Here is a 26,782-nt window from a genome sequence, read left to right as displayed (position 1 = left end):
TTGCGTTTGCACTTGGTGGTGCTCGGTGCCATTGCGCATGTGCTTGCGTTTGCGCTTGGTGGTGCTCGGTGCCATTGCGCATGTGCTTGCGTTTGCACTTGGTGATGCTCAGTGCCATTGCGCATGTGCATGCGTTTGCGCTTGGTGGTGCTCGGTGCCATTGCACATGTGCGTGCGTTTGCACTTGGTGGTGTTCGGTGCCATTGCGCATGTGCGTGCGTTTGCACTTGGTGGTGTTCGGTGCCATTGCGCGTGTGCTTGCGTTTGCGCTTGGTGGTGCTCGGTGCCTTTGCGCATGTGCGTGTGTTTGCAGGCGCCCTGCCCTGTCACAACCCGATATGAACCGTAATCATGACGTCACACGACATGAAACGGAGCTGCTCTCACCCACGTAGCAGTGCCACTATACAATCAGAACAGCTGTCACCAAAATGGGCAAGCCTATTTATCACGCGACGAGGATTTTAGCTGACTGCACGTTTAGCAGGTCAAGGTGAAGGCTGAACAAAGACCACACTGGGTGTCAGATTGAGGCTTCCTTCGCAGGAGCAGAAGATCCGGGTCACAGAAAGCAAAGACCCTCCTGTGCTCTGGTGACGGGCAGACCACACTTGCTTCTGTGTTAAACCCCAGGAGACACGCGGGAACCTTGGGGGTGTCCAGACAAGGGTGACCAAGATGGTGGCAGGTTCGGTCACTAGTCATATGAGACATGTGGAAGGAATTGCGTGTGTTTAATCTGGAGAACAGACTGCTGGGGGGAAGTTGGGTCACTGCCTTAAGACGTGTGTCCCTAGTGGCTCCAGATGCCTGGGCCAGTGAGGCACAAATGGAGCCGGCTAATGATGACCCTGGGATGTCATAACACAAGGGTAGAATCAGCTAACCCGCACCACACCCCGCTGCAGCTTGGGGTGCCGCTGAGATCTTCGGGAGTTTAGCTCAAGCCCGGGGGTGCCCCACCCAACTCCCAAAGAGTTGCGTGAACACCGCGAGGGTTACTCTCTTGCGGTCTCTGCCTCCAGGGTCCCGCTTCTGTAAGTGCTGTCTGCTCCCTTCACGGAAGCTCGGGGATGAAATCGAGATCTTTCTCGATTTCTGCACACACACACACGCGCGCGCGCGCACACGCGCACACACACACATGCACGCGCGTGCACACACGCACGCGCGCGCACACGCACATACATACACACACGCGAGCGCGTGCACACAGACACACACTACACCCTACTTTACAAAGCACATATAATCCTAGTCGATCTCCCTATAAATGGGAAAGGGAGACCCTGGAGGAGGGTTTAGCTTGTCATACCGGCAACCTCGCATGGGGCAGTCAGCATCCTTATCCAAAATGCCCTGTGGTCTCCCCCAACCCTAGAGTCTCGCCGAACCGTCACTTCACCCAGCCCGAGCCCCTCTGCGCTTCCCAGTTTCTCTCATTTGCCCTTCTCCTCCTTTTCCTCTTGTCTTTCCTCCTCCCTTTCAGGAAGAGAAACACTTCATTCCGCCCACTGTGGGGGGGGGGCAGCTCTTCCTCTCTGTGTCTCAGCGTCCTGTGACAGCCGTCCTTACAAAGTCACCCGCACCCCCTGCGGGCCTCCCAGAGGGGAGTTCTTGTGCCAGGGGTTAAGACATCAGCATGTCACCAATCCCGTGAGATCCCGAGGAGGGAAGTTTCCATGGACACGTAAGTTTGGGAGATTAGGCCTACTGAGGACCCCTCTTGGAGAGTCACAGTGCGAATGATCTTGTTAAAGTACCTACAAAGTCTTCCAGGAAAGAAACCTGTTTAACTCTGTGAAACCCAATATTTCTGGAGCTTACTGGACCATGAGTTAATAAGAACGTATACTCTGATATCCCATGAAATACACCGAGGGCTGTGCATTTGGAAGGCCCAAGCCAGCCCACAGAGGCAGGCAGCCATGTCCTGGGAGCAGTGCCGGGAAGAATGTGTCCTCTGATTGCAGCCAGATTATTTGTCCTGTTCCCCACTCACTGGGTGACCTTGGGCCCATCCTATCTCCTCCCGAGGCTCAGACTTATAGGCTAGTTTGGCTTCGTGCTGTTCCCGGCATTATTTATGATGTGAGCCTGGTCACCCCTGTCCTGTAACTGCCTCGCAGAGGTGCTCTGAGGATAAATAAGTCCATTATCGGCAGAGTGCTGAGAGCTCCTTTGAGAAGGGCTTTACATAAATGCACAGTTATTCTTGTGCTTCTATTAAGTCAGTTATCAACCTTTTGAGCTGGTTCAGTTCTCTGCACAGGTTATGCACAGTAATAGGAGAAAAACGGGTGGTGCAGCCCCTGGCCAAGCGGAGTGGCTTTTAGTCCAGCGTGAGAAGACGTGTCTACACGCCTATGCACTTACACACACACATGCACGCAGGCACATGCCAGGGAGACACTGTGAAGATACAATACATAGGCTAAACAACATTACTGTTTGTCTTATTTCGCTTTGTGCTGCTATGATATAGCACAGACAAGGTACGTTATAGTGAACATAAATGTATTGGCTCACAGTTCTGGGGGCTGGGAAGTCCAAGATCAAGGTGCTGGCATCTGGCGAAGGTCTTCTTGCTGCATCACAGCATGGTGGAAGGCACCACGTGGCAGAAGGGCGAAAGGTAGAGACAGTGTGTGCAAGAGGGGGGTGGACCCTGTCCTGTGACAACAGCATCAGTCCATCCGTGATGATGGAACCCTCAGGACCTAAACACTCTTACGAATTCCACCTGCTGGTACCATCGCAACGGCAGTTGGATTTCAACATGAATTTTGGAGAAAGCCAACACCCAGACCTCAGCACTTTCACTCCCGCCAGATTCCTTCACCTCTACAGACTTTTGTTCTCATCCTGGGTCCTCTTTCTGTCTACACGATCTTGTTCTACAAAAGAGAAAGCTGAGGTCAGAGAGGTGAAATGGATTCTCAACTATGAGCTCATGGGGACTGATGGCAGGATTAGGACAGACACAGGAACTCCCAGCCTGCTGCTTTTTCCCAGGCTAGTATCCAGGTCTCCAGGCATGTCTTTTTGGAAAGGGCCTGGTGCCCTCTCCACCATGTCGTGCTTCCACACGGAGACTTTTACGGTGATTGGAGCTACTCAGTAATAGATGTTGAGTTGACCGTTCCTAAAGCTCTCTGAGCAGAAGCCAGAGTCCATTGCAGCTGCAATGTGGAGCCAGATACTTCATTCACCTGCTTTCCCGTCCAACGTGTGGTTCTCGTGTCCACAAGCCATGAACCGGTCTGTACTCTTCCTGGAAATGAGTAAAACAAAGTCTCTCCCCTCATTTGAACTTACACCCTAGTGGAAAGGACAGTCCGTAAGCAATAAATGTACAGCATGTCATGATAAGTGCTAGGAAGAAAACTAAGAAAGAAAGGTTAGAGAATGGTTGGGCTTGGAGCAGAGGAGGGAGAGCGAAGTCAGGAGAGCCTCTAGGGGAAGGTGACATTTGACGAGAGAATTGAAGGAAGGGAGAGAGTGGGCATTGTGAATGTTGGGGGCAGAGCTTTCCAGAGAAAGGCTCTGAGGTGGGTTCATGCTTAGTGTGTGGAGGAACAGTGAGGAGGCAGCTGTGGCTGCAGTCAAGTGCATGTGGGAGGTGTGGCAGAGGAAACAGGTAAGCCACGTGGGCAGGAGAAAGTGGGTAGAGTCTAGGCCACAGTAAAGACTGCTGGAATGGTCCTTCCAAAGCTGATTCCATGACCCTGCGACTAAGTCATAATGTTGGGTTCTACAAGCACCTGACTTCTATACTTCTAACAGGAACGCTTGCTTAATTTCTGACCTGGGTAACCTATGCTAACAGAGCCCAGAAAAGCACCTTCTTCCTTGGGTAAGAGATCCAAAAGTTGAAATGAGGAGTCTATTCTTTGGTTGCCATCATCTGCAAGATGGCCAAACAATCTAACAGAAGAGACTTACCTTTTTTCCCTTATTACTTAATTGTAAAACACATATGCTATATTTTGGATATTTAGCCCCTCCAAACCCCATATTGAAATTTGATCCCCAATGTTAGAGGTGCAGCCTAGTAGGAGGTGTTTGGGTCATAGAGGCGGATCCCTCATGAATGCCTTGGTACCATCCTCCAGGTAATGAGTGGGTTCTTGGGTCCATTGGTTCTTGTAAGAGCTGGTTTGTTAAAAAGAGCCTGGAACCTCCTCCTCTCTCTCTTCCTTCCTCTCTCACCAAGTTATCTCTGCACACACTGACCCCTCCTTCACCTTCTTCCATGAGTGGAAGCAGCCTGAGGCCTTCCCAGAGGAAGATGCTGGTGCCGTGCTTTTTGTACAACCTGCGGAACCATGAGCCCAACAAACCTCTTTTCTCTATCAATTACCCAGCCTCAGGTATACCTTAAAGCAACACAAATGGACCAAGACAATGCACCATATCATACTGTCTAAAATGCACTAGCGCTTATAAAACACAACTACTCTTTCTGTGGATTCTGTGGAATTCTCTAACCTGCATCAATACCCAGGCAAGACCAGACTTCAGCTTCTCATCCAAAGCAGAGTTTGACATAAGTTTAGGACATCATGTAAGGGACAAGACATGACTCCTCAGTGGCACCAAGAGTATAAGGGAGGGACCCAGAACCAAAAGCAATGAGGGCACCAAGAGAAAACAGTGACCCTGTGATTGTGCACAGATTTGGACAGGACCAGCAGCTGAATCTGAAGATGTCTGACCTACAGTGTTCTGTTTTGGTCCTGTCCAAGGATGGTGAGGGTCTTGGAGGTGGGGTGCCCTGCCCCCACAGTGCCCAAGGTTAGGGACACAAAGGTTGAGTGGATGATTGTCATCTTCACAAGAGCATGGCATCTTTCCAATCTATTCCTTCCCTACCTACAGCCAGTTCTACACCCATCCCTCCATCTTCCTATACCAAGCAAAAGTCTGTTTCCCCAAAAGTATCCAACCAAGTTCAAGGAAGGACTGGGCATGAGAGCTGAAAAAGCCACTGCCTACATTCTGTGTTTCAGCTGAGTCCAACAGCCATTGAGAAGAAACCACAATTTCTTTGCGTGGTAGAGCATGGTGGACTTGGGTCTCCCAGTGGACTAGGGTGGGGGCCCTGTGAGGCTGAAGAAACAAGCTCAGTGGACAAACAGGGACATGTGAGTCAAATGTCTCCTGCTCCACAGCTCTCCTAGGGCTGAACTTGCCTTTACTGATTATGAAAACCTTGTCAAACTTTGTCTAAACAGAAACGCCCAACAGAAAGGGGATGCATTTTCCTGAGCCACCATTTGCAATGCCCCTTGCAAGCGCATCTTGCACTTAGGGGCACAGGGTGACATAGACCCAGCTCCTGTCCTCGGCACCTCCTCTTTGCTGGGGGAGGTTGGGTGCATCCCATGGTGCTTGCTGCAGGAATAGGTGGTGAGCGGCAGGGAAAGGAGACAGGAGCTCAGAGGACACGCCTGCCTCCTCCCCTACTCTTCCTCTCTGAATCAAGAAGAATCAGAAACATCCACTCCAGGGGGAAGATCCTGTCGCTGGATCAACCATTGTCCTTTCAGAACAGCTGATGAGCTAGAGCTGCACATGCAGGGAGCACTTGCGATGCACTAGTCCAAACCGAGGCACGGGGCAAGCAAGAAATACTGCATTTCAAATGCTGTGCACACACAAAAAAAAAGAGTATAAAAAAACTCACTAATTGTTGGGTTTTTTTTATATTGCTTGTATTTTAGATATATTGAGTTAGATAAAAATTGCTATTCAGATTGATTTCACCTGTTAGTTTTTTATATTTTTTAATGTGGCTGCTAAAAAAATTTAAATTTACATGCAGAACTCACATTCTATTTCTACTGGACAGTCCTGAGTAGGAGGATAAACAATCAATGATGGAATTGGACAAGAACTATCAGGCCCTTCCCATCTGAGCGCCCATCTGAGCATGTCAAGTGTGCCTCAGTTTACCCAGCAAAAGTGAAGGTCAACATGAAGAAATGAGAAGACCATGGGGCTAAGCACCAAGAGTCCAGGTCTGAGAGCACAGCTGGCCAGATGTGTGGCCACCTCAGGCAGTTGCACCAAACCAGGGCCTCCCCTTAGCCAGTCGCTACTCCCACCTCACCCTCGTCTTGGAAGTTCTGGAGTTTCCCAATGCTGAAGACCACACGGCCAGCATTCCCCACCCCATCCCCACCCATGGCTGTTGAAGGCTTCCAGAACATTGGAATGGGCTCAGGACTAGATGACCTTTGAGGTCCTCTCTGGATATAGTAGGAAAATGTGAGATTTGAGGTTGAACAAATCTGGATTCGAATTCCATTTCTGCCATCTACAAGCCCTATGAGTTTAGACAAGAAACTAAACTTCTCTGAGTTGTAATTTCTTCGCATGAAAAATAGGCAAAGTAAAGCAAAGTGCCAGCAAAAATTTCACTGGCTACATTCAAGTGCTTACACAGAACCTGGCACATACACGGGAGCTGTCGTTGGTCTATGTTCCAGTGAAATTGGATATTCTTCCTTTTGTTGATTAAGTCCTATTCCAAATCCAGTGGAGGAGCGGCTGTCAGAGGACGCCATGCTCCAAATCCCTGTGTAATGAGGGAGAGTACTTCCCTAAAGGAGAGAACTGCTCCCAGACTTTCTGTGCAGTGCTCTCCCACCTATTTGGGCAGCCTTCCTCTCCTCTCTAATCAGCTAGTACAGATTTTTCATACCTGGGTTCTCATATCTACCTAAAGTGAGGCGCATGTGCACCTAACTCACCATCCAGTGCTATCATGAGGCTCCTGATGCAAAACTTCCCCTTCAACCCAGGTGGCAATGCACAGAAATAAATCTCCCCCAACTCTGCTTGGCTCCAAAGGTTTCCCCAGAGGCCCAGGAGGGCTGGGAGGGGACCCTCTGCTCAGCGAGAGGGACACACGGGAGTGCAGAGAGCAATGGGGGAAGAAACAACAAACACGGCTTTAATTAAACATACTGTATCTAAATCAGAGAGGGGTGCTCAGAGAGCAAGGAAGGGTGAAATGGAATTTTTAGAAGAAAACAACTTTCTCCACCTTCTTAGTCTCATTAACATTGAAATGAGCCCCCTGAGGAGAGGAGCGGGTCTGCGTGCAGTGGAGGGTGGAAACTCTGCTGAGACCCAAAGGGGATTTGTGTACCTGTGGACTTGAAATTTGAGGATCAAGGGTGCCCCCTCCCTGCCCTGCCCGAGCCTGCCCTGGAGGGCATCTCCCATGTATTTGCATCTAGGTGGTGGACGGATTTCATTCTGGTCGCAGGTGGCCAAGCAGCAGGGATAGGCCCGAGATTCTTGCCTCCCAGCTTACCCAGCCACTCCTGGCTCTCTCCTCTGCAGAGCAACCCTCCCCTCCAGGATGGAGCCCATCTCTACAGCTCTGCTCTGCCCTTGCTCAGGACACCTGGTGCTCTCCAGAGGGACCAGCTGCAGGCCCTGCCCCACCTGAGACCTGTGAGATCCAAGAGGCTCCGGGCCCACCTCAGGGACTCACCAGGTGGGTGTCACCTACGACCAACTTGACCTCAAGTCTTCTGTTGACGTCTCCATTACCTTTGGCAGCCGGCCCCACCCTGTACCCAGTTCTTACAACTGGGCTTCCATGTAGTCTCTGTGCCAAAGCCTTAAAAAGTATCCTGGGTCCCTTCTGTTGTTTGTCACCACCTCTGGTCTCCCCAGAACTTCAGTCCAGTTGCAGGTTCTTTGCCCAGAGAAATATCCTGCCCCAATTCCTCATTCCAATACTTTCCCCACCCACATGGAAACGATTTGCCATCTCTTGCATCGGCACGATGCCCAACCCACAGGAGAGAGTCAATAAATGTGTGTTGAATGAATGAATGATTGGATGAGAGAACCTGATTGGGGACATGGGAAGACTTTAGGGAGAGCCAGCCCCGTGTACTTGAATGCCATCCTTGCTCTGTGCCTGCTAAGTTTTTGTCTGGGTAACACCCAGAGTATGATGACTTGCCTTGAAACCCATCTACTAAATGACCAGTTCCAACATTGACACTCAATGAAACACTAGCATGCCGCCAAGGTCATGTTTGGCGGCATCTTATCTGATTCCATCCGCACTGCGTTTAGAACAGAGGTAGCACAGGAGGAGGCAGCTCTGTTGCAAATGAATTTCCCCCGTTATTTACCATTCAGAAACTTCCATTGAACAACCTTGTTGAGCTGGCCATGGCAATTTTCTAAATATTTTCCAAATAAATGACCATAAATTTGAATGCACGTTGAAGTTCCCTGCAGCGATGAAAGAAGTCTAAGAGGAACATCTACAAGGTAGACTAGGGGCCTTACCTGGTGTAACTCATGAAGAGGAACCCTAGGGGAAAATATTCAAAGGATAGCTTGAATATTATTTAGTTTTACATGTTTAATAAATGTCTATAATAACATTCATTTGTATTTCACATTCTCATTTGATTTCAATACCAAATTTTGGTAATTTTATGATATGAAAATGAAAGTTTCTGGGAATGGAAGTAAAGATTCAACACTATGATTTTTGTCTAAATAATTAAGAATAGAAATAAGAAGACATGGAGGTTTCAAATATCTCCGCAGATTCTTTACACATGTCCCTTCGAGAAGTCAAGGTTATTCCCCTCTCTGTGAGAGTGGGCTAGACATAATGATTCACATCCAACAAGCAGAATGAGGCAGGAGTGATGGCATGTGACTTCCAGGACAGGTCTTAAGAGGGATTACGGCTGTAATTATGGCTTCTTGCTGTCTCAGACCACTTGCTTTTGGGGAATCCAGCTGCCAGCTGATATGGACACTCAAGCAAGCTTATAAAGAGATCCATGTGGCAGGAAACTGAGACCTGCCAATAAGCGGAAAGGAACCAAGACCGTGTAAGAAAATGAGCTATCTTGGAAAGGAATTCTCTAGCCCAGCTTAAGCCTTCAGAGGACTGTTGTCTTAGCCAATGTCTTGACTGCTAATCCATGAGACACCCTGAGCCAGAACCACCTATATAAGCCATTCCCAAAATCCTGTCCCACAGAAACTGTAACATAGTGACCACTAAGCTTTGGAGTAATGTTGTACATAGCGTTAGGTAACTGGTAAGTGAAAATGAGATACCTCAATCATTCATGGTTAGAACTGATAGCCAAGAGTCATGGTGGATTTTTCCATACCAACCAGCACTTGGGCTACTATTCTAATGAGAAGAAGCTTCTCCAAGGCTTAGATTGTAGGATAAGCCCACCTACCTCACACATTAAGCTGATAAAGATTCCTCCACAGTCCTGCCAATAACTGGTCAGCTTTAGGGTCTAGAAACCAAAGATGTGTATTTGATGCCTATGCAGAGATCTTTTCCATAACTCTGGAGAGAATCTTCAAGAAGACCTAGCCTGCCAGCTCATTAAAACATGCTGGAGTCCTCACCATCAAAGAGCCCCTTAAAAATAAGCAAATCCCTCCATTCTTGGTAGCTGGGAAAGAAATTCATCAGCTCATAGCCATAAAACAGCACATTCCAGTAGCATCTTTCTGCCTTCCCAAATTCTCCCATAAAATGATAATATGTATTGAATTGAGTATAAATTATTCAGTGCACCCATCCAGGGTGCCGGATACTTCTTCTAGGAGTTATTAAAAGGGAAGAAACTCTTTTTCTGCCTTATGAATAACTTCCCTTACTTTTACCTGTATTGAGGGGGCCCGTGATTTCCATATATTGGACTCTTCCAACATGAAGCCCAACTGTATTCCCAATTCCCCCCTCTTTGCTTTTCATTCCTCCAATTCCAGAGCCTGTGAGAAGCCTCCCTCCTGGGGTTCTATCCTAATGACACAGAACAGACTGCTTGCGTGAGTTGGTACCTCTCCTCCTAGCAGGCAAAAGAATGTCTGTCCTTGTAAAAATTAACTAGAGAGGCAAAAGGACTATAAATCACCGTAGGACCAAACTGGATCACTTTCCTGCTTGTTCCATAGCATCCTCAAGATCAACGACATTTGTGCTGTGGCCTGGCAGGTATTACATTCATCTCCTCGTGTTTACTCTGTTTGTCCAATGAACACACCTGCCAATAACAGAGGAAGGACTCTTCCAGAGCCCCAAGAAATCCAAGTCTGCATCTGAGTCTGTATCTTGTGGTTAGGAACTATCAGCAAGCTGCCTGTTTATTTCTTCCCTAAGTATTGCCAGCATGGGGGTTTCTGAAGCCCTACATTTTGAATAAGGGGATAAATTTGTAGTGGATAGGGAGAAAGAAAAGGAATCAGCATTGATGAAGTGCCTACTCTGTAGCAGTCATTGCAGATGTGATCATCACAATTACCCCCTCTGGGTGTGTTATTATACTGCCCATTTTACAGATGAGAAAACTAAGCTTCAAAGAAGTCATTTGCCTTAGATGATGTCTTAGTCCATATGTGTTGCTATAAAGGAATGCCTGAGGCTCGGTATTATATAAAGAAGTGAAGTTTATCTGGCTCACAGTTTTGCAGGCTGTGCAAGAAGCACAATGCCAGCATCTGCTTCTGGTAAGTGTTTTAGGCTGCTTCCACTCATGGCATAAGGTGAAGGGGAAGGTACGTGTGCAGAGATCACATGGCAAGAGAAGAAGCAAAACAGAGAAGGGGAGGAGGTGCCAGGCTTTTTTAAACAACCAGCTCTCCCAGGAATGAATAGAGTGAGAACTCACTCACCCCCTTCCCAGGGGAGGTTTAATCTATTCATGAAGGGTCTGCTTCCATGACCCAGGCACCTCCATTAGCCTCACCTCCAACATGGAGAATCAAATTTCAACATGAGATTTGGAGGGGACAAACATCCAAACCATAGCGGACCACATAATTAGTAAAGTATTGGAACAAACATTTGAAACCAGATCTGAAGTCAAAGTCTATGTGTTTTGACTAGTACCTCCTGAGATTATAGGTAGGAAAGAGTGAAGACCCTGGGTGACAATGAGAAGTCAGCAAGGGTTCCTGGGACATTAAGGCTGCACATAGCTTTCAAACAATCTGCAGGTTTTAGACACCAACTATATGGATGCTTGGTAGATTTTTCCCCAGTAGTTTTCTCTATTTGTGAGCCAACCCACAGTCCCATAACCAGAAAAAAATTAAAATACCACTTTCCAAATTGAGGTATGTGTCCTATGATGTGTTCCCATTCTTAACACTTGCCACACACACTGTGATTCTCCTAAAATAATAAAAACTATTTCTATATGAAAAATAAATGACCACTGAATTAGTTTAAAAGATGTCTAAACTGTGAATGTTTTTCAATAAAATATAACTCTTGATGGAAATGTTGTCAGGGGAAAAGCCAGAAACCTACACAAACATGCCTCTCTGCATTGGAGCAAACTAGGGAACCTGAAAAAGTCTTGGGATTTATGTTTTCCAAAGGTGTAGGGTGAATTGGAGAGCAAACCCCCGCTTTGACTGCTCTCAGGGGAATGAGACACGATTAAAATCTTGGCCCCTCTGGAGCCACGTGAAGGCTTGAAAGCCACGTGAGAGTCGGCACAGGATGGAGTGTGACTAATTCCCACTGGGGAGGGGCAGACATCGGTTCTGGACATTCAGGGGACAGACCACTCGCCACGGGTATGGAGGGCAGGAGGCTTTTGTGGAGGAGGTCAGTGTAAGAATAGATAAAACTTCAGCATGGATGCAGGGGACAGAGGGAAGACAAGGAAGCATGTCACATGACTCACCTATCTGGCCAATCTTTTTACCTCCATATGGGTATGTATATGTATCATATATGTATCAATATATTGGAAACTTTGCAATTAAACAAACATCATTTTGAAGGCATGCGCCTTATAAACCCTGGTTATAGTCATCTCTTCGTATCCATGGGTTCCATGTCCATGAATTCAACTGTCAGGTCAAAAATATTAAAAAAATAATAAATAAATAACCAACCATAAGCAGATGGTTGCATCTGCATTGAACACATGAAGACTTTTTCCTTGTCATTATTCCCTAAACAATTCAGTGTATCAACTATTTATTAATACGTAGCATTTACATTGCATTAGGTATTATAAGTAATCTAGAGATGATTTAAAGTATATGAAGGACTTGTGTATGCTGCAAATACTACCCTATTTCATATCAGGGACTTGAGCACAGGTGGCTTTTGATATCTATGGGGGAGGGGTGTTCTGGAACCAACCCCCCATGGGTGCCGAGGAACCACTGTATGGGGCTGCACAAAGACTGGGTGTTCCAAAACTCTTTTGAATTATAATATTCCAGCCCTTGAAATGTGTCCTAGTGTTTGTGCACACGCATGTGTGCATGTGTACGTGTGTGTATGTGCACGTGTGTGTGTGTGATGTCTAGCCAGGTGGATGGAGCATCTGTCTTTCTAGAAAAGCTGAGATTCGGGGAAGCAGAATGACTCCCCCACCTCTGGCCGGGACGCTCGGTGGCCTCGCCCGGCTACAGCGTAGCTCACGGGCACCTCCCTTCGGGGGAGGCTGCGGGGACCTCTTCCGTGCAAAAGCAAACACCCGGACACACTAAAGCAACTCACTCAATGCCTCTCAAAGATTTCGGTCTCCAAGAATGTGGGGAAGAGGGATGACCATGATAATGAACAAACAGCTCTCAACTCCCGGATCCGAGCCGGGAACCTCTCTGGCCCGTGCTCTTGGCGTGACCTCCTCTGGGTAACTCTGTCACCCAGGCCTGCCAGGCCAGTGCCCAGCACAACAGAAGCACCCAGGGCTCCAGCCTCTGAGCACCTCTCCCCTCCTACCGGCGTGAGGCTACAGCTTGAACATAACTAGAGGCGGGAAGAGGAGTCAGCCGTCCCCGAAGAAAAGCCTCAGAAGGTGCCAGGTGGTCTCCAGGCCAGGTTCCAGTGTGTTCTGGAGCCACCCGGCCTCCGTCCTGCCAGGTGGCCTTCACCTGTCCCACCCTGGCCAGGCTGTCGGGGACGGACACGGCCTCTCCACCTCCGATCTCGCCTCCCCAGCTGAGCGATCACCTCGACCGACCGACACCCTAATAGCTCTTTAAAAATAAGTCACACGTTCGTGTGGGTGGAGTTGGCTGAATGGCTAGTGGGGAAGAAAAATGTAGAGCAGAAAAAGGAAGGGGGAAAAAAAAAAAAAAAAAACAAAGCCACATGATCAGCCGGCTTTGATCTCAAGGCTGTTTCATTACTGCACTCTGGGTTAAAAGGAGAAGGGAGAAAAAAAAAAAAAAACAACACTTCAGGCAGGAAATGTCTATTATTCAGAAATGTAATATAATTATGTGTCTGCCTGGCCCCGTTTATCAGCGGCGTTTTCTGGAAAGGATGTGGTGGAGTTAGACACATCATCTCCTCTCCCGCCGGCTCCCCCTCCCCCTCAACCCTTTTTTTGTACCCCCCCTCCTCCTCCCGGACACTTCCAATTTCCCAGGTTTCGTGACCACTTACATGTCTTTCCTGAGTGTTTTTATACAGCGTAGGAAATTGGGTAATGAAAGCCAAGTCATACATTTCTGCTTTATGTTTCCAAAGAAGCAAGTGTGACTGTCAGGTTTACAAAAGATTGTTTATGTTCACTGGCGTGAAATGGGGAGCGAGCACTGGGAGCAGGGAGAGAGAAAGGCCGGCCGGGCTGGGATGACAGCAGCGCATTCATCCTCCACGCTACGCCAGACAAAGCGCGGGCCCTGCCTGACAGCGCCCATAAATCACCGCGGGACTTGCTGTACCTACAGCTTACACCGTTCCCGGTGACAAACACACAATAATCCGCAGGCACAGGCTCTCTGGCTCGCTCCCTTCTTCCCCGCCCCGTGCCTGCTGCCTCCTCTTCCTCGCCTTCCTCTCCTCTCCCTCTTCCCCTCTCTCTCTCTCTTTCTCTCTTTTTTTTTTCTTCTGCCCCTCCTGGGTGCGTCCCCTCCACTCTGCTCTCTGCTCTGACTCCTGTCGCTGTCCCTGCTGGGGCTTGTCTCATGCACTTGTCCTTCACCCCTCTCTCCTGGACCCCCTTCCCCCTCCTGGCCTAACACGCTTTCTCTTCTTTTGGGGGAATTTCTTCCTTGTTTCTCTTCTCTCTCCTCTCTTCTGTCCCTTGCTGGTCTCCCTTTGTCTTTGCCATCTTGACTTCCTGTTATTTTATCTTTTTTCTATTTTTTTTTCCCTTGCTTGATGTCCTCTCTGTCTCTCTCCCCTCCTCCTCATCCCTTCCGGCCCACCTGGAGCCCCAGTCTGCTGAGAAAACCTGGACCTCCCTCTGCCCTGCCCATCCGCCGGGTGCGGGGACCGAGGGAGGACCAGGCACGTTCTCCCTCCTGCTGGGCCCCGAGGGAGGACCGTGGTGAAGACAGAGGGCTCTGGCCTGTGACCACCAGATTCAGGCAAAGCTTGTCCCTCGGCAGTGACGGCAGCTCCCAGCCTGAGAGCCGGGGCGGGGCAGGGCAGGTCCCCTCACTGCAGGGGCGGGTTGATGGGGCTGCCACTTTGAACACTCTCAGGGCACGGCTCTGCGCGGAGTTTGTCCTTCCCCGAGTCCAGGAAAGTCTTTCTTTACACCAAGCTGTCAAGGGTTGACGCCGGGGCAACTCCAAAACGGCATTTCCAGCGTTGGCATCTGCTATTGCCGCACGTGACTGTGGGGGGGGGCATCAGAGAGGGTGTCTGTGCTTGTCAGAGCCCCCTGGTTTGCTCAGCTGTGCCAGGATTCTCAGCAAGACTCTTGATATCAAAGGCTAGACCTGAGAGCCCTTTCCCTGCAGACCTTGCACCCTGTGTTTGCGACTCAGCTCTGTCCGAAAGTTGAGCTATGGGAAGGCCACCCCTCCCACCACGGCTTCTGCCCGCGAGGACACACTCCTTCCCACTGGGCAATGGGGCTCTCGTGAGCCAGGGGCCAAGTGAAGGCGAATCTCCTTGCTGGTTTTTGTTCCAGGCTCCCTGGGCCAGGATCTGGGGTTCCTCCCCAGGTGTTCACACCCTGACTCCCCGACTAGCTTGGCTAATCGCTCATTTCTTATTTAACGTCACACGAAGCACTGGGACCGTTGCACACAATCAGCAATGCAAACTTGGAATGCACTGACAATGAAGAAACAAGGCATGGTTTTGCAGTGTCTTGTTCCTCCAAATTATTTTCACTCGTTAGTCCGATATTTTGAAATACCGATGTGCTAGTACTCGGGAATACTCCCTCTAGACTCAGTCTTCCCAGGCCTTGTGGGTGATGGTGCATTAAGTAGCTTCAGCCTTTCTGGAAAGGGCTCAGCTGCTCCGGACCAGTCAGCTGGAGCCCCAGACTCCCAGAACCAGAAGGGGCTTGGCCCGAGGTATAGGAGTGGTTCGCTTGGACGCTGCCAGCCAGCCCAAGGCACCGCTGCAGACGACCAAGGCTGCCAGGGAGAGGGCTGTCCCCGGGGCAAGCCAGAGACCTTCACTCCTTTGAGGTTTTCGCGACCTTAAATGGGAAGAGGCCATGTGATGCCGGGTCAGTTCAGACCCGGATGAGTGGGGGATGGTAGAGGGGCGGGGTGGTCCCTCGGGAGATAGTGGGGTTCAACAGCCCCCTGTCCAGAGAGCTCCCGGGCAGTCCCACCGCCAAGATCCTGCTGAAAGGAGAAGGGCACATGTTGGGGAAAACTGAGTGACCGTGTCCCGGGGTAGTCAATGAAGCCTGGTGAGAAAGCAGCCAGCAGTCAGGGGAGACGCGGAAAACAACGCCTCCCCTGCTTCCTCCCTGGGCCATAACTCGCCGGGAAGGGGAGCAGGACTCTCTGCTCGGACAGCCCTTAAATCGATGCGTTCTAATTAACAGAGGATTTAACTCATCCAAGTGACAGCGACTCTATTTATATCATCTCCTCCAACGGGGCTTAGGGCTGGGCTCTGGGGTTCATTCCTTTTCCCTTTCCTTTTTCCTTTCTTCCCTCTCCCTTTCCCTCTCTCTCTGTCTGTCTCCCTCTGCCCACACCCTCAGCTTTGCCAACAGGGCCACGGCAAGATCCAATGAGGAGGGTAATTTCAAGCAGACAGTTGTTCAACCATCTCCCCAAAGTCGTCCTCATCGGCCCCCTTCCGCTGTCCAGTCCGGCCTGGAGAACGGTGCATGCCTGTCCCAGAGGCAGGGTGACAGCCAGGGCTGCCCAGAGGCCTGGCGGGAAGCGGAGGGGGAACACGCCTCGAGGGCCACGTGTCACAGTCAGGCGGCGCGTGGTAGACCCTTAGAGAGCCCCCGTTTCACGGGTGAGGACACCACGGCTGGGGCGGCGGGAGCGCACTGCTCCGCCGGCCCAGGAACAGCGGAGCAGGCCCCAGGCGGGTGGCAGCCGCCCCTGAGCCACTCGCCCTGGCCCACGGCTGCCCACCAGGCTGGCTCCTTCCCCGGGACTTACGCCGTTTTCTCCTCCAACCACGTTTTCACTGAGATCAGCTCTGCCAACCATCATTTTTAAAAAAAAAAAAATAGTTAACATTTATTAAGCACTTAGCATCGGGGAAGCGCCGCCCTACGTGTTTTATCTGAGTTAATCTTCTGGACGTGATAAGGTGGGTACCACGTTTTTATTCATATTTTAAGATGAAGAAACAGGCTCAAAGAGATTAAGCGACTTGGCCAAACAGAAGATGACTAACCGCTAAGCCCATTCTTTTAGCCACAAGCCGTAATGCCATTTTCAGATCGAAATTACTCCCAAAGGGTATTAAATTAAGCTCTTTACGCTTTAGTGTGGATGGATTTAACTGGAACTTTGTGTTTGAAGAGACGGTTCCCAGCCCAGAGCATCTGCAGCCACAGGGAGAGCAAAGCCCTCCCCTCCTCGCCTCTGGTTTGCCCAGGCTCGAGTTCTGCTCCCCCTGAGCGGGTTCCAGGCCGGGGTGGGAGATGTCCTTGGTAAGGCCAACATGATGACAGAGCCAAACTGCCAGTATTGGACAGCCTGCAGCTGTCCACTGGCAACCCTACAATCCATAGAACCTTCTGGAAAACATCTCCTTCCAGCCCTTTCCTCGCTCTGGATATACAATTCCACTCAGGCTCCTAAGGCCCCGTGTTGTAACTGAATTAATTGGGCCTGTTAGACTCCAAAATAAGGGGGAAACAAGAAAACAAAAAAACAGGCCTTTGTCCCTCCAACCCGGGCCATTAGTCACTCGCTGCGGAACACTAGACCCGAAGAACTGTCCCCTTCCCGGAAACAAGGGAAGGGGAGGGACACAAAACAAAAACCACCCAGCGGCTCCGGGGAGGAGCGCGCTGCCTTTTCTTCCAAGTCGGGCTGCGCTCACACCCCATCCGTCAGCGCAGGATGAAAGGGCTATAAAACCAACACGGCGCCCGCGACTGTATGGAAATATATATCCTGATGTGTCAGGAATACCTGGTGCGCCTTTAACCTCAACTTCAGATGAACCAACACGCCTCGGAGCACATTTATATGCAAAGGCATATAATATGTCCCCTGTATCTAATTATCTGTCAACCTGAGGCAGTTTGTTTTCCAAATCGGCCTCTCGGCTGTGACTTTACGAGGTCATAAAGAAAACGATGCCACTCTGCACTGAAACGCAAGGAGAGCCCGGATCAACAAATTATACCCCTTAATGGTGTCTCTCGGCCTGCGGATTCAGGCCCGGCAGAAAGAAAGAAGGCGCTGGCTGCCCTTGCTCCCTGCACCCTGCCTTCTGCTGGGGGGTGGCGGGGTCACGGGTGTGTGGAGCACAGGGTGACCCTGAGGGGCCGTTAGCGTCAGACAGGGGCAAGGCTGAGCAGAAGGTATTTCCTCCCCTGGCCCAGCGTCCCCCGGCTCGCGGCCCTTCCTGCAGGTCTGTCTGCGAAGTCTGGACGCCTCCAGAAACACGCTGCAGCTGGTGTCTCTGCGTCTTCAATGCCACCCCTGGGTTGTCTGTCCTGTGCCCTGGACCATCTTCTGCTCCCGAGAGCCCGGGGATCTTCGGTTCCAGAGGGGGGAGCTTCAATCCGCTCCGCACACGACAAACACGCCTGCCTTCCCCAACCCAGATGCCGGGGCCTGCGTTCAGCGGGAAGGTTGGTGGGAAGGTGTTTGATTCCACTGGGGAGGGAAGTGGGTGGCGCCCTCAAACTTCCAAGCTAAGAGGAGAGATTCCTCCTCCCAAAACAGGGAAGGTAGGTGGCAGCAGCGGCAGCAGGAATGAACCGTGCTGCATTGCAAGGGAGGCCACCTCTCTCCTGCCGAGCTCGGCACCGCACGCACACGCCCTTGCGCACGCGTGCACGCGCGCACACACACACACACACACACAAAGACACACGTGCACACACACACACACGGGCACACACACAAAGGGAAAGGGCGGAGGGGTGGTCTCTCGGCACAGAGTCTTCAGCTCCCATTAGTCCTCCTCTGATCTTTAGCAGATTAATTAGGAAGTTTGTCAGGAACCAGCCGTGAACCCCGGCCGCTCCTCTCCGGGAGTGGTAACAGTGCCAGCGAGATCTAAGCTGCAGGAATTCCTCTACCCACACAGCTCCTGTGATTAATGATAGAAAGGAATAAAAAAAAAAGAGAGAGAGAGAGAGGTCAACAGCTGAGTGCAGAGCAAGTTGCTAGACAGGGAGTAATTAAGATACTTGGGTAAATATGATTAATAAGCGCAAACTGGCAGGGTGTGCAGTAAACAAGGACTAAGCAGATGGTCGCCCCCTCTTCGGGGAAGGCTGGGCACTTGGAGACAGCGGGGGGGGAGGGGGGAGGCCAAGCAGGAAGGGAAGGAGGGCAACTGGCAAGGTGTGACTGCAACGGTACTTCTCGGCCCTCTCTGGAGGGAAAGGTTGGGCCCCCCCGGGGAGGGACGACGGGGACAGGGAGGTGGCTTGGAGACGCGCCCCACCGATCCTCTCATCCCAGGCACCAGACGACTGGCCGGACGTACAAGGATGCTGCTCAGATCAAGGCTGCCCTTCCAAAGAGGCCCCGGCCCTGCGCCCTCCTCTCTCTCTCTCTCTCTCTCCCTCTCGCTCGTCTGCTCGCCGCAAGTCCCAGACAGGACTCGGATTAACACCACCAGAGTCACCCACGTGGGCTGCACAGCGCCACGCGCCACAGACTGGGTGGTTTGAACAACAGAAATGTATAACTCACGGTCTGGGAGTGAAGAAGTTCGAGGTCAAGGAGTGGGCAGGGCTGGTTCCTCCCGAGGGTCACCAGGGAGACAGGTCTCTCTCTGGCTTCCAGCAGTTTACTAATCCGTGGAGGGTCCTTGCCTTGTAGACACATCCCCCTGGTCTCTGCCTTCATCTTCCCAGGATGCTTTCCCTGTGTGTGTGTGTGTGTGTGTCTTTGGCCAAATTTTACCTATTTATAAAGGCGCAGTCATACCGGGTCAGGGCCCACCCTAATGACTTCATCTCAGTTAATTATATCTTTGGCCACCCTACTTCCAAGTCAGATCACATTCCCAGGTTAGGGCTTGAACGTATGAATTTAGAGGAGGGATGTGATTCAACCTAGAATAGCCGCTTAGGAGGTTAGAAAGCAAACCAGGGAAAGAATTCCTACACAGAAGGGACCGGAGCAAAAAAGAAAAGCGTATGCTGTCATAGTGTGGAAGGGACTGTGGCATGGACTCCCATCTCTCAGCTCATCGTCTGCTGAAACTCCGCCTCCTTCATACCCTAAACAGTGCCTTGGAAACAGCATCCCTTTCTGCATGAGGTTGAGGACACAGTCTGATGCCTCCAGAGATGTCACCATGCTTAGGTGTCCCCTGACACCCTAGTCAACAAGAACTACCTGCAGGCCCTATAAAAGAAGGTGCAGAAGATTTACCTTAAAGGAGCAGAGACGTGCCAAAGACATCTGTCTACAGCTACCGGCAGCTCCAAGCTAAGGACGAGGCGAAGACATGCAAGATTGGTCCCTGCCCTAAGGGAGCTCGTGGTCTGGGTTCCTGTGCTAGTTTCCTGTGGCCACTGTAACAGATGACCAAGAAACTTGGTGGCTTAAAATGACAAAAACTTGTCCTTTCACAGTAGGGAGGTCGAAAGTCCAAAATCAGCACCTTGGGCTGAAATCAAGGGGTTGGTGGGGCCACCTTCCCTCCGCGGAGCTGCTGGGGGCAGTCTGGCAGCCCCTGCGTCCCTTTGCCTCTAGACGCTGGCATTTTCACGTCCCTCCTCTGTTTTCATGTCACCTTCTCCTCTGAGTGTAAAATCTCCCTCTGCCTTCCTTTTGTAGGGACACGTGCGGTTTCATTTAGGGACCTCCGGGATAATCGAGGACAATCTCCCATCTCGAGAGTCTTGACTTAGTCACATCTGCAGAGTCCTTTTTTTTTTTTCCACCTGCCACAATTCCCGAGATTTCCTTTTTCTAATCGCTTCTCTCCATGGGTCTATGCAGGGCTAACCGGCCCGGGCTCTTCCCCACCTCACAGCTAAGGAAAGCCAGGTCCATGGGCAGAGTGTCGCCCTCACAGACAATCAAAGGTAGGCAAGGGTGAGGGCTGCTCAGATACCTATCTGTGTCTGCAAATCGGTTCCTTGTCTTTTGTCTATCACATATCTATTAAAAAAAAAAAAAAAACATGTCAACGGAGGTGTTGAAAATGATAGGGCTGCCAACTTTTTATTTGGCTAACAAAAAAGGATTTTTTAAAAAAATCTACCATATATTTTTATCTCGTAAAGGAAGACAATTCTAAAACCCAAAGTAAAAAAAAAAAAAAAGACCAGTTTCCTAGCAAAGAGCAGTCCTCCAAAAAGACTACGGGCAACATTACACCCTCGTACACTCCACGCCGTTCTTCCTTGTATTGTGTCCAGGTTGTAACAATCCCCTGAAGACCTGCCGTCGACAAAACCCTTCTCGGCTGGGCACGGTGGCTCCCACCTGTAATCCTAGCAATCTGGGAGGCTGAGGTAGGAGGATCGCTAGAGCTCAGGAGTTCAAGACCAGCCTGAGCAAGAGCAAGACCCCCGTCTCTACTAAAAATAGAAAAATTAGCCGGGCGTGGTGGCGCATGCCTGTAGTCCCAGCTACTCGGGAGGCTGGGGCAGGAGGATTGCTTGAGCCCAGAAGCTTGAGGTTGCTGTGAGCTATAATGGTGCCATGGCATTCTAGCATAGGCGGCGGAGTGAGTCTCTGTCAGGAAGGAAGGAAGGGAGGGAGGGAGGGAGGAAGGGAGGGAGGGAGGAAGGGAGGGAGGGAGGAAGGAAGGAAGGAAGGAAGGAAAGGAGGGAGGGAGGGAGGGAGGGAGGGAGGGAGGGAGGGAGGGAGGAAGGAAGGGAGGGAGGGAGGGAGGGAGGGAGGGAGGGAGGGAGGGAGGGAGGAAGGAAGGAAGGAAGGAAGGAAGGAAGGAAGGAAGGAAGGAAGGAAAGGAGGGAGGGAGGGAGGAAGGAAGGAAGGAAGGAAGGAAGGAAGGAAGGAAGGAAGGAAGGAAGGAAGGAAGGAAGGAAGGAAGGAAAGAAGGGAGGGAGGGAGGGAGGGAGGGAGGGAGGGAGGAAGGAAGGAAGGAAGGAAGGAAGGAAGGAAGGAAGGAAGGAAGGAAGGAAGGAAGGAAGGAAGGAAGGAAGGAAGGGAGGAAGGAATCCCTTCTCTGCACCAGGAATCTACTGTCAGGGGACGGCTCAGTTGGGCTTCGCCCATGTGACAAGCCCACAGAAGTGAGGCTCACAGCGACAGAGGGGAGGGAAGGGAGGAGCTAAGCGGAGGTCTTGCCATCTTCCTTCTGCCCCATCGGGAACACTCTCAAGCCCCAGAGGCAGGCGGGGCACAGGCGAGGCCAGGCGGGCCGCGGATCCTGCTGCCCTGGCACCCACCCTCCTTGCCGGCTCTGCAAGTCACAGACCTTTCTCCCAACTGCCGATCTCAGCAGACACCACAAGGCTTCTCGCACTGGGGTTGGGGTGTCTCTTTTGGGGGACATACTTGACACAAAAGGGCTGTGCCACTCCAGCTGGTGAACCACTTCCTGATCTCTTTTCCTCTCTCACCCTGGAAGAAAATGTAGTCACTATAAAGCAAACAATGAACAGCGCCACTGTGGAATTATGCAGTAGCAAAGACTCTTTGTTGAGAACATGAACCACCCTTCCAAAACGTCAAACCCCACCCCCTTCCTTGCTTAACGCTCCTCTCCCAGGCAGAGTGACAACGCTACTCCGAGGTCCCGAATCCGACAGGTGGGCATATGTGAGGGTAGCTCGGCAGACATCTGATTTGTCCCCTTAATGACACGGGAGTGACATCCTCCTTCTTTCTCTGGGGCGTTCGCACTTGGCGGGAGGGGTCTCATTTCCAGGACCTCGTTTATTTTCCTCCCATTTGTCACTTGTGACAATAGAATCGGGATCAAGAAGATGAGATCAGATTCTGCGCCAAGCCGGGACCGGTGCAACCTCACAGTCTCTTAAAGAGCGGCCACTGCAGGGTGGCTGCTCTCACCGCCCGGCTGCGTGGGCTCTGGGCAAACTTCTTGCCACCAAACGCAGTGGCAGGGTCGGACCCCACGGCGGGCAGCAAAGCCAAGGTCATCTGTGCACGTCGTTCTCTGGTGCAAGTCGAGGCCCTTAGCTCCACCAGCTCCATGAAAACCAGAAGGTTTTTAATGAAGAAAAGGAGCACAAGAGAATCCACGCAACAAGAGTCTGAGTGCCGGACGCGTGCGCAGCACCCTGCGCCAGGCCCGGGAGATGCAGAGGGCTTCCGCCCTCAAGGAGGCCCCCAAGGAGGGGCGAGGCGACGGCAGCACACGGATGCAGCGTGCCATGAGCTGTAGTATAAATCTACAGCGCAAGCGCAAACACAGAGGAGCGGCTCTGCTTTCAGTCTGGGGTTCCCCAGGAGCACCCCGCAATCTTGTGTCTATGCACGTACAAAAAGATTGTCTGGAGGCGAACTGGGAAAGCTGGTGGGGGAGCGAGGCAGGAAGGGAAGGTGCCCGGGGGGTGCATGGTCACCAGTCACGGTGGGGGTCGGTCCCGCCAGGGGCCCCTACCCGGGAGCCGCGGCAGGACATGAGCCGCAGAAGCGCCCAGCCCGGGGGCCCGGGACCCTCAGTCGCAGGTAGAGGCTGCTCTGGGGACGCGACTCCCCACGCTGGCTTACCTGCCCTGTGCGCGGGCAGGCTGGGCAGAGAGAGAAAGGCCTCAGGTGAAGAATCGCAGGTTCTGGTCCCGGGAAGCCACCCTGGCGCGTGCACGCGAGATGCGCCGCCCCCGGGGACGCGGCGAGAGCACAAAAGGCCGTTGCCGTAGACCCAGGGGTTCTGAGCTAACGTGAGGAGAGGTCAGGGCAGTTTCCAAAGGAGAGGGGGACATGGGAGCTGGGCTTTGGCGGACGCCCCGGTGATTGCGGGGCAGGTGTGTGCAGAGGGGGTGTGGGGGGGGCATTCGTTCCAAGCAGGCAGCTGGAGGGGAGACCGGGGCCAGGCTGGCAAGCGGGTGGCGTTCCCTGCAGACTCACGGGGAGCCCTCCGTGGCTTTTCAGTAAGGGGGAGACACAGGCACAGACGACGCAGAGGAAGGCGTCACGGACTCGCTAGTCCCCTGCTAGGCCTTGCCTGCCAGGAGGACGTCCCACGTGCTCCGCGGTGCCTGGCGCATTGGGGGGAAAAAAACGCTACCAACCCAAGGCTCTGGAGCGCGCTGCGTGAGCACGTGGGGTTGGGAGCATTAACGAAACTAGGTCTTCATAAAACAATCGGCTGGCAGAAGCGTTTCAAGGAATGAAAATAAAGTGAACTTGCCGAGCTGATGGCGTGGATCTGGGGGCGGGGGACCCCACAGCGCAGAGGAAGCCACAGGCTCCTGTTTCGGGGCAGGGTGGGGCCGTCCCCACGGGGACGTGTGCTGGGCCAGCCCGACCCGGCTGCGGCCTCTCCGTGTGCAGCCACCACCTACGGGACCCCAGGGCTGGCTTCAGAATCCTCGTCCCCGGGTTCCGACCCCACCCCACTTTTGCGGGGCGTGACGGCACCAGGATGAGAGGCGCCCCTGGGGTCACCGCCGCGAGGCTCTGCCCTACGCTCACGGAAACCACGCGTGTCCAGGGCAGAGGCGAGCGCCGCGGGCGGCCCAGTGCCCGGGCGCCCCGGCTCCTTCGCCCCAGCCGCCCTCGCGCGCCGCGGGGAGGCCGCTCAGACTCGGTCCGCTCCCTCCGTCCTGGAGTCCGCTGCCGGGGGCTCGATCCCGGGTGACACCCCCACAGCGCCGCCACCGAGTTTCAGGAGAGCCTGCGCGTTTCAAACGGGACGTCAGAAAATGAAGTTGTTGGAGGCGGGCTCTGGCCCCGAAGGCGTCCCTGCCAGGAGGCTGCGCGGGCAGACGCCCCAGGTGACGCCCACGGGTCTCGCCTTCTCCGCGCACGTCCTGGCGAAACCTCTTCCTCCTAAGTGCGGTGTAGACCTGCCCACTCGCTTCTAGTGAATAGAATCTAGCAAAAGTGATGGGTTGTCTCTTTAGAGATTAGCTTTTTAAAAGGCCATCAGTTCTCTCTTTCTCTCTCCCCTCCCTCTCTCCCTCCCTCTCTCCCTCCCTCTCCCTCTCTCTCCCTCCTCCCTCCCTCTCCCTCCCTCTCCCTCCCTCTCCTCTCCCTCCCTCCCTCTCCCTCCCTCCCTCCCTCTCCCTCCCTCTCCCTCCCTCCCTCTCCCTCCCTCTCCCTCCCTCCCTCTCCCTCCCTCTCCCTCCCTCTCCCTCTCCCTCCCTCTCCCTCCCTCCCTCTCCCTCCCTCTCCCTCCCTCTCCCTCCCTCCCTCTCTCCCTCTCCCTCCCTCTCCCTCCCTCCCTCTCTCTCCCTCCCTCTCCCCTCCCTCTCCCTCCCTCTCCCTCCCTCTCCCTCCCTCCCTCTCTCTCCCTCCCTCTCCCTCCCTCTCCCTCCCTCTCCCTCCCTCTCCCTCCCTCTCCTTCCCTCTCTCTCTCCCTCTCTCTCCCTGTCTTCCTCTCTCTCCCTCTCTCCCTCCCTCTCCCTCCCTCTCTCTCCCTCTCTCTCCCTCCCTCTCTCTCCCTCTCTCTCCCTCCCTCTCTTCCTCTCTCTCCCTCCCTCTCTCTCCCTCCCACTCTTCCTCTCTCTCCCTCCCTCTCTCTCCCTCCCTCTCCCTCCCTCTCCTTCCCTCTCTCTCTCCCTGTCTTCCTCTCTCTCCCTCTCTCCCTCCCTCTCCCTCCCTGTCTCTCCCTCTCCCTCTCTCTCCCTCCCTCTCTCTCCCTCCCTCTCTTCCTCTCTCTCCCTCCCTCTCTCCCCCTCCCACTCTTCCTCTCTCTCCCTCCCTCTCTCTCTCTCTCCCTCTCCCTCCCTCTCTCTCTCTCCCTCTCCCTCCCTCTCTTCCTCTCTCTCCCTCCCTCTCCCTCCCTCTCTTCCTCTCTCTCCCTCTCCCTCTCTCTCTCTCCCTCTCCCTCTCTATGATGAATCAGCTTCTGTGTTGTGAGCTGCCCGTGGAGATGTTCGTATAACAGGGAACTGGGGCACCAAGCAACGGAGGCCCACGGGGACTGAGTCCCACCACCAACCACCCGGTGAGTGGAGAAATTGACCAGCCTTAAGACGACCACAGGCCCAGCCAGCACCTGCATGGCAGCGTGATGAGCGACCAAGAAGCAGAGGGCCCAGCCAAGGGACACCCAGATTCCTGACCCACAGAAACCATGGCATAACTAATGTGTGTTGTTGTAAGTCACTACGTTTTGGGATAACTTGTTACACAGCAATAGATAACGAATATATCTATCTATTAAATTAAAAAAAACAGTTAAAGAATAGACAGACACACTCAGGAAGCTTAAGACCAAGAGAACGTTAGAAGTTTTGCTACAGGCGTAATATGTCTTGTCCTGGCCGGACCTTCCCCACGCACAGCCAGGCTCCCTCGGGATGTGACAGCAGAGACCCTAGACAAGTCCTCCATTCTGCGATTTGTCCCCATAAGCTGGAATTCCACAGTTAGTCTTTTCTTTGCCTTAAAATTCTTTCTTCTTATTAAAACACTCTAAACACAGAAAACACAACACCAAGTCTAGTCGCAGGTCCTTACTTCATTCGTTGCGAGATTTTCGATGAGTACATTTACACGTACCTCAAACTATATTTATGAAACAAAAATATGAATTTTGAAAGGTTGCTTTTTAGCTTTTTCTATGCCTCCATTTCATTTTAAAGTAAGAATAAATAACACCCGCCTTATATAACTCATGGGGCTTTTTGAGATGGTCAAATGAGATAATACAGTTGCAAATTCCTTTTAAACTACAAAGAACTCTCCACACGGAGAGAGCATTTTCAGTCCTCTTTCCTGGGCTCTCTCATGTGGGACACACTCAACTGTCATTAGACTGCTATACTTAAGCAAGACGGGCTTTTATGCAACCTTTTCCTGGAAGTAGCTTTCAGGGAGGAAGATGAAGTAGAAGGAAACAAGTACCTGCAGGGAGTGGGGGACCTGGACTGCCCCCAACTTCACAACTCTGAGAGATTCAGGCCCAGAAGCAGTCGTTCTTGTAAGAGTTAGACGCTGAGTTCGAAGAGAGCCTCGGCAGGGCACCTGCCTCCGGGCGGGGGTGGTAGTTGAAGCAGTAAGATGCTTTTTCCTGTACTCTGTGCTCTGCAGGCTCCAGAAAGGTGATTTCTCTTCCTTCTCCTTTGTTTCTGTCTCCTATAAAACATGCTGTGACACTTCACACAAAGAGCCACGTATACAAATCAATTGCAATCAGCTGTATTTCTCTCCTGATGTTAAAAGACTCGTAAAGGAAAACGCACTTGCCTCAAACACCCTTCCCTGACACTAAATCAACCCTCCACTGTGGGTGGAATTTCTGCACAAATTG

Source organism: Microcebus murinus, chromosome 24, assembly GCF_040939455.1.
Source record: "Microcebus murinus isolate Inina chromosome 24, M.murinus_Inina_mat1.0, whole genome shotgun sequence".
Lineage (NCBI taxonomy): Eukaryota > Metazoa > Chordata > Mammalia > Primates > Cheirogaleidae > Microcebus > Microcebus murinus.
The sequence above is the reverse complement of the archived record's forward strand: the minus strand, read 5'-3'. Positions refer to the sequence as shown.